This window comes from Astatotilapia calliptera, chromosome 7 (assembly GCF_900246225.1).
Source record: "Astatotilapia calliptera chromosome 7, fAstCal1.2, whole genome shotgun sequence".
Lineage (NCBI taxonomy): Eukaryota > Metazoa > Chordata > Actinopteri > Cichliformes > Cichlidae > Astatotilapia > Astatotilapia calliptera.
The window spans coordinates 68,067,559-68,075,490 of record NC_039308.1 but is presented as its reverse complement, the minus strand read 5'-3'; positions in this window follow the sequence as shown (position 1 = coordinate 68,075,490).

The window sequence follows — 7,932 nt, the reverse complement described above, 5'->3', positions numbered from 1 at the left end:
CCTTATGACACTGCCTCAACTCTGAGTGTGTAGCTGACGGCAGGACCAAAATAACGTTAATTTAATTAGGCCTAATAAAACGGCTGAGTGCAGCAATCAGCGACCCATCACTGGGACGGGAAACGCTACTAGAATTAAATGACTGCATGTGGATGTGTATTAAAAAGCTAATAACATAATTAGAAACACAACAGCTCGTCTTGTCACTGCTAAACAATGCTGGCAGAATGCTAATGGACGTCGTGCAGCTCCACTAATCTTCTTTTCATTGTTCTTTTCCCATCACTTGATCTCTTTCCCTTCGTTCATTTTCTCACCTCTCTGTCAGCTGTCTGTAGGCGCCTGATAATGTTAACGACAGCAAACAGATAAAAGCTTCACTGACTGCACATTTCATAACGTTTACCTTTTTCTTATCACGCTGTAGAACCAAGCAGCTGTTGTTTAAGTTTCACCGCTGTAAACAATCACTCTTAACCATCAAAGTGGAAAAATAAATACATGTAATTAAAAGCTAAAAGCAGACAGTTCATATAAAATCGTATGTGAAAATAAAATGAATTCTTTTGAGTCTGTAACCTAATGAGAAACATCACAAAGCTATGAGTTTTAACTGCTGCTCCAAGTCAAATTTCACTTGAATGTTTTTCAACAATTAGAGTTTTCTGTTTTCTAATCTATCATTTTTCACTGTAATAATACGTGTGTGTGCTGCAGGATTTGGTTTTCCTATCTCGTGTTTATTTTAAATATCAGGAGAAAGAATTCAAAGTCCAACACTGGATTCAGTTCCAGATGTAACAAACTAAACATATAAACTATACTATATTTATTTACTAAACTATATTTCAGTCTACTGACATGTGCATTAAAAACTGAAAAAGCTTTACAGTACCATTTATTATTTTAAAATGAAGGATTTTTTGTCAGGTTGTTGTAAACTTTGGATTGAATTTTTAACATTTACAGAAATACAAACAAACAAAAACAACCTCCACTGGTTTTGCAGTGTACGCTGTATATAAAAGATAGATGAAAGCACAGTAACTCATCTTTAACCATTGTGAGTCACCTTTTTATGCTGTGTATTTATTTTTATGTTAATATATTTGCGCACAAAAGCACAGCTGATGAGTTACAGTTAAGACTGCTGAGTGGGGCACAAAGTGTACTTACCTGGGAAACTCAACACGTATGGCAGCCACGCCCCTAATTTATGCACAGCACATTTAAACAGGTGAGATATGGTGAAACTGATAATCCTCCGTGTCTCCCAAACTACAATGATTTCTTAAAATATGGGACTCAGTTATATCTTCTTTCTTTTCTTTTATAGGGTCTAAAGTTTGCCACTTGGTCCATTTTTATTATTTAGCTTTGTCCCAAACCTTTGGGTAAGAGTAATGTTACTGCTCTTATTTGTGGCATGCTTGCTTTCATTAAATGCTTGCTTTCATCTATTAAAGCTACAATTAATGAGTATCTAATTGACCCAAGCCTGATCTATTTATATCAGAGAATATCCTAAAATGGAGTCAGTACCTTTGAGGAACAAAGCTGTAACCTCTTGTCCAGCGGAAGCCCCCCTGCTATCCTGATTTGCATTTTGATTCATATCTGTAAGCCTCCTCTAGGCCGAGGGTTAGGGGATGAACTGGCAAGCCTTTCAGGCTCGTAGGCCTGCCAGAATTTTTAATTCAGTGTCAATTGCACAGTTCCCTTACGTTTGAGCACTTACACAGCCCGTGCTGTTTACCAAAACCCTTTCCACAAGTACATGGGTATTTTGGAAATTTAGCTTAAATGAAAAACATGCTTGAAACTAGCCCTTCTGAAAAACTCTGTTTTGTATTTATGTGTGGAGATGGGAAACACAGCATCAAAGGTGTGCCTTTATCTTCCTCTTTTTATATCAAACTCTGAGCTCGGCCAGTGTTTCTGTGCAGTAAGGGTTAGATCACCACCTGTTGCTCTTTTTTCTGTTTTCATGTGGACAGATATATATTTTCTGATGGATTTTAAAATGTATTTATTTTATTAACTGAAGCCTGTAAAGCGGTGGGGGACATCGTGGACAGGTCACCAGTCAAAGGACACCTATGAGCAATTTAGAATGACCAACCAACTAACTGCACGTTTAGATGCAAACACCACACAGAAAGGCCTTTGACCACATGGTGGATTCGAACTCAGGACCTTCTTGCTGTGAGGCAACTGTGCCACCATGCGGGCCTGCGCAAAATCCCTATTTTAAAAAAATACAAGTGACTAGCCCTGACAAAAAACTCACTTGTCTTGCAAAACCCCCAAACTAACGTTTTACAGACAACCAAACCACAAACTTTGCCTTTGAGAAGGTAAAAGTATATACTGGCAAAAAGAGAACAATGGCATATTGTACACCTGTGCGCTGCATTTTAAAATAATACTTTCAGATGATTTAGATTCCAGTTTAATATGAGCTCCATATTATTTAAATGCGTTAAAAGCGATATCTGGTTATCTTAAAGACTCAGTTATTACTTTGCAAGCTCCTTTAACTACGATGACCTGGATGACTGAGAACCTTCACAGACACTCAGTTATTACGTTTCCAACTAACTTAGCAGATATAGCTTCCCCAGGCTGCATAAATACTGCTGCAGTTGCGGTGTGTCTATAGCTGATCAGTTCAAGGTCACTTTTGCTGAAAGAATTATACATGCATATGATTAGCAAATTCAAGCAACCCAACTAGGGAATGATATCAGCCCGTACGTTATTAACCGACTTGAGTCTCACCTGTTCCAACTATACTGGCATTCATAAATACACCACTGGTTTACTCGTGGTTTTATGTACTGAAATTTCCAGTAAAGTGTAAGCTGGATATATATAATTTTATGGTAAGTGTTCAGGGTCTTGACATTGCCAGAGCACCCTTTATGTATTTATATGTGATTACGGATGTTCTCTATTTCTGAAAAGCTTTCCTCTGTTAAGATTAAAGCGTCATCTCTCTCTTCTTGTCACTTGCTCTCTCCATCACTTTCTCACTCTTTTTTTCTCCTGCTGCCTCCCTTTCTCTGTCCTTGAGCTGAAAATGGAGAGGCAGGCTACAGTGAAGAGACAGATATTGGTTTGACACTCTGTAACATCTTTTTGTGAGAGCCACACACATTCAGAGGTGTGTGTATGTGCATTTGTGAATGGGTGTGTGTGCTTGTGCACAAATAGTCATGTATAAGTGCATCTGTGTGTGTGTGTAGCTAAAAAACTCAGTGAGCTGACTCAAGGCTGTGGCTGCTTATGAAACTGGTGAACTATCTGGCAGATTTCAATGAACATAAATGAACATGTGAACAACAAAGAGGGGGAAGAAACAACTGATGTAGTTGTTGCTAGGCAATATCGGTATCCTTGATGGGCAGATGTAGCTTTTACTTAAAGAAGCCAAAGCCATTTCTACTCACTCTGACGTTATAATATCATCAGTACTTTTCTAATTAGTATGCTCAAAGACTGTGGCGTACCTTCTGCAGTTGTATACTGCAGGTACATTACTCTTTGTAATAATTAAAAATGTGAGACATTCCTTTTCCACCTCGGGATAACGGGATGGTGAAAGATGCATGCAGTTTTCTCAGTTCATTTCAGTTCATTTATTTATATAGTGCTAAATCATAACATTTCTTTGAGGTGCTTTATAGTGTATGGTAAAGACTCTACATTATTACAGAGAAAACCCCCACAAACAGATGACCTGCTATGAGCAATCACTTGGTAACAGTGGGAAGGACAAACTCCCTTTTAACAGGAAGAAACCTCCACCAGAACCAGGCTCAGGGAGGGGTGGGGCCATCTGCTGCGATTGGTTGAGGGTGAGGGAAGCGAGATAGGACAAAAGACACATTCTACTTTTAAATACCACCCAATAAGTCAGTATTTAGATAGCAAAGAGCCCCACTGAGGTCACGTGGTACTATAAGTGTCACGGCACTGGGTGTTTCTTGTTTAAGCTATAGTCTTTGAATTATGTTTTTTTGTTTGTATTATATTTATAGTTCCTGGTTTTCAGGTTTCTGTTTTGTCTCTGTGCCTCCCCGGTGTCCTTGGTGAAGGTTTAATTCTCTTCTGTATGTTTAGTCTTCTGTCTTCATGTCTTCCCTGTGTCTTGTTACTTTTGTCTTCATGTTCCTGCTGTTCCAGAGTGTGTCATGTTTCCACATCTCTGTCTAGTCTGCATCCTTGTGAATGCCTCATGCTTCCTGTTTTATTTTGACAGTCTGTGTCCTATGTCAGTATATTCTGCTTTGTTTCCTGTGTCTCATTATGTCCACGGTAACTTGTTAACAGAGATTTGCCGTGTTGTGGCCTTAACGTCATTTCAGATTAACGCTGACAGCACTAGTGGGAACACAACGAATATGACTGCACATTTACGCCGACATCATCCTAGTGCAAAGACAAGTGGAAGCAGACAAAAACAACAAGCACGCATGCTACAAACTTTAGCCGAGTCATTTAGACAGCCGTTAGCACAGGATTCTCCTTATGGGGACCTGATATGTTTAATATGCTGCTGAGAATATAGCCCAGAAGAAGCGTATAGTATAGCTTTTATTTTGAAAGAGCCATTTCTCTGTAATAAACTCTCTTTTCCAAAGATGAGTGATTCCTCCATCAGATTTATTTTCTTATCCCTTTGTTGTTTCAGAAACATTAAATTTAAAAACTGTACGTTTGAGTTAAAATATATATTTATAATTTTAATTATTGTAGGAATACAGCTGGAAATATGCTGAGGAAAATGATAAAGGGATGACTAATGACTATTATGCCTAGTGGGAGGGGCAAGGGGGCATAAAAGGAGGCCGTCAGAGCCTCCCTGGGCATTCTGTGAGATGTTACAGTGAGGGTAACATGCAGACTAGCTCAGCCGCTTGTGTTTTGTATGTAGATTTTTTCTTGGTTTTTTTTGCATTAAGTCAATTATTTTCTTTTTAAATAATCTTTTGTGGACCTGGGAGGGCGGCAGAATGAAACTATACACACTGAACGCTTCCTGTCTATGCCTGCATTTGTTCGGGAGAAGTTTAGGAGAGGACCCCGTGACAATGATGCTGGGAAGCATGAAAATGCTGTCGGGTCTGCCGTGGTGGTTTAGTTATCAATTTTTAAAAAAGTGGTTTTTTTAGAAAAATCTTAAAAAGTGCATGCAAACCAGTAAACAAATTAAAATGAACAAGTACTGTTGAGAAACTACAATACAAAAATACAATTAAAATCCTCAACAACAAAAACACCTAAACACAAAAAAAGGGGGGGGGGGGGGGGGGCAAAGTGTGCCTGCTTTGCGCTGACACAGGAGCGGTGAGTCCAGCGATCTGGCTGTTTTGTCTTTGCCGAAACCACAGCATTGCAGAGAAAAGCGGAGCTTAAAGTAAAGAATCTATCTCACCAGGCTAGGATCGATCCGATACCGATGCTGACTTGGTATCGCAGCCCATTCTCACTCCCAGGGCGTAGTATACCAATGTTTTGTCATGTCCCAAGGTGTTCCTCAGGAACGCGAAAGGTGACCTTCCGCGTTGTTATGGTCCACGCTGGGTTATGGCTGAATTCCAGTGGAATGACGGTCCCGCGGAAGTTTATAGATCATTGTCTTTCTTATTACAGCTGAAAAGAAAGAAACATTTGTGTTTTTATAGCTTCTCCCTTATGAGTTATTGATCCTTGAAGTTTAAGTCTGTGAATGTCTTTAAAACTGGGCAGGAGATGCTGTGCACTTCATGCTCTGGGGAGAAAAGCTGGTTGTCTGGATCATATAAAAAAAGCCTACGTAAATATGATATCTATGTGATCAATTTGAGTAGCAATCAGAAAGTGACTTGTTTCAGTTGTATTTCCAAAATGGAGATGCCACACCATTAGAACATTTACCTGTTTAAAGCACGTGGCAAATAACAAAACAGTAACTGCACAACTACCAATGAAAAAGCTTTTCAAGGAAATATAACTGAAAGAAAAGAAAAGAAAACTATGTATAATAATAACCGTAGTCCTTCAATAGATATTGCAGTATTTTTGTCCAGTGAACCCTCATGGCTTCATTTTAAGTTGGTATTCAGCTGTAACTTAAATATCTTTTGTTACCAAGACACAAATTAAATAAATTGTACCACTTGAAAAATGTATTTATCTAAATATTTATACTGGAGTTACACCGAAGTAACATTCAAAGAAAGACTTTCATTTAAAATGTTTTATTTTTTTTAAATACCTGAAAACAAGCAAGAAATTGGCAAAACCTAACCGCCATGTCTGCAGGGACCCTCCACTCATCACAAAGGTGATGAACAGATACTTCAAGTTTCAGGTTGTCCCTGAAACATGAAGTATTTTTTTTTAAATACACACTGAACAAGATACTTTCCACTCGTCTGTTTAACCCACTCTTTGGGCTGACCTGTGTAATGTGCCACCTACAAGTATGTGCTGCTTCTGGTAATGAATAGAAAATATTTATTATCTCTGTTTTGCTCTCACTTTTTTCTACACTTTCTCGTAGTTATATAAGTTGCCCATCAGCTTATCATGCATTCCCCAGTCTTTCATTCCCAAGTCTCACTTTTTCTGGTACTCTCTCTGGCCTGTATCAATCTCCCTCCTGCCCCCTCTCGCTCCTCTCCCAGTTGGTTATTAATGGTTTTAATTTACAGAGAGGAAAGACCTTGGTACCCACAGAGGCATCCCCTCTGCCCCGAGTGTGTACTTGTGTGTGTGACATAGAGGAAAAAGAGAGAGGCCCCCGCTCACTGCGGTGTAACCAAGCAGCAATAACACTTTGTCTTCTTTAACTGTGCTGCTTCTTCAAGGTATCCTACATCTTTCTCTCTCCGTCTTCCCCTGGAACTATTTTCCTTTGTCCATTTCTCTTAATTTCTTCTACTTTACTTGACTTGTCTTCTTCTCCCATTGTTATTTTATTATTTTTCTATAGGGCTGCCTCTGAAAGAAGGCGCTCCAAAGTATCGGTCAAAGATATTCAGCCTCAGTCCCACGCCGATGGAGTAAAGCATCAGTTGATCCAAGTGACAATGTGTGTTGTGCTTCTGGTTAACTGATAAGAGAAGAGTTATACTTTTATGAACAGTTCAGTGTTTTTGGAAGTAAGTGACTTTGCCAGCACAGAGCTGCATCGTGATGAGGTAATTAAGTTGTAATAGCTATTTAAATGCTGTGTCTAAAAAAAGGGAATTATATGTATATTCGCTCTGATCAAGTTTGGGAGGTTTTGTTAGAAATACAATATTTCTTTTCTACTCACAGTTTCATTTAATTTTCATACAAAATGCATCTAACAGATCTAACCAGAGGAAAAAAAATCAGAACCACAGGAGTTGTTCAGCAATTTTACAGCAGTGTCTTTCTGCCTGCCTGTTATCACTGCAGAGTTGGTCCAAACCAAACCAGACCAAAGACACAGCATGGCTTTGAAATCTGGAGGTCTTTTAAAAAGTTAAATGCAGAAAAACTAGCATATCGCTCAAGAGCAACAAACATGGAAAACTTCTTGAAACCAGTATGTCACGCAGAGATAAGAAATGCCAGATGCTTGAAGGTGAATAATGCTGTGAATTTCATGTCATTGTTTCATCTGAATATGCCTATGCATTTACTTTATTGAAAGATAAGTTAAAAAGGCTGGAGGAGCAAGATCTGAGGAAACATGCATGTGTTGCCTGGCCTGTGCTGCCAAATCTGCACAGCATACTATCTATAAATGCCATAAAAATACAAATCAATATATAAGCAATAAATCAATGACGTTGAATCTAACTGTGTGACGAACCCATTTACTGAAAAATATCGGATGTCTTCACACTGCCTACAGCACGTTGTGACCAGCCGCCTTTTGGTTCGGTGCTTCCCCTGTGGCCAGGCTTCTTG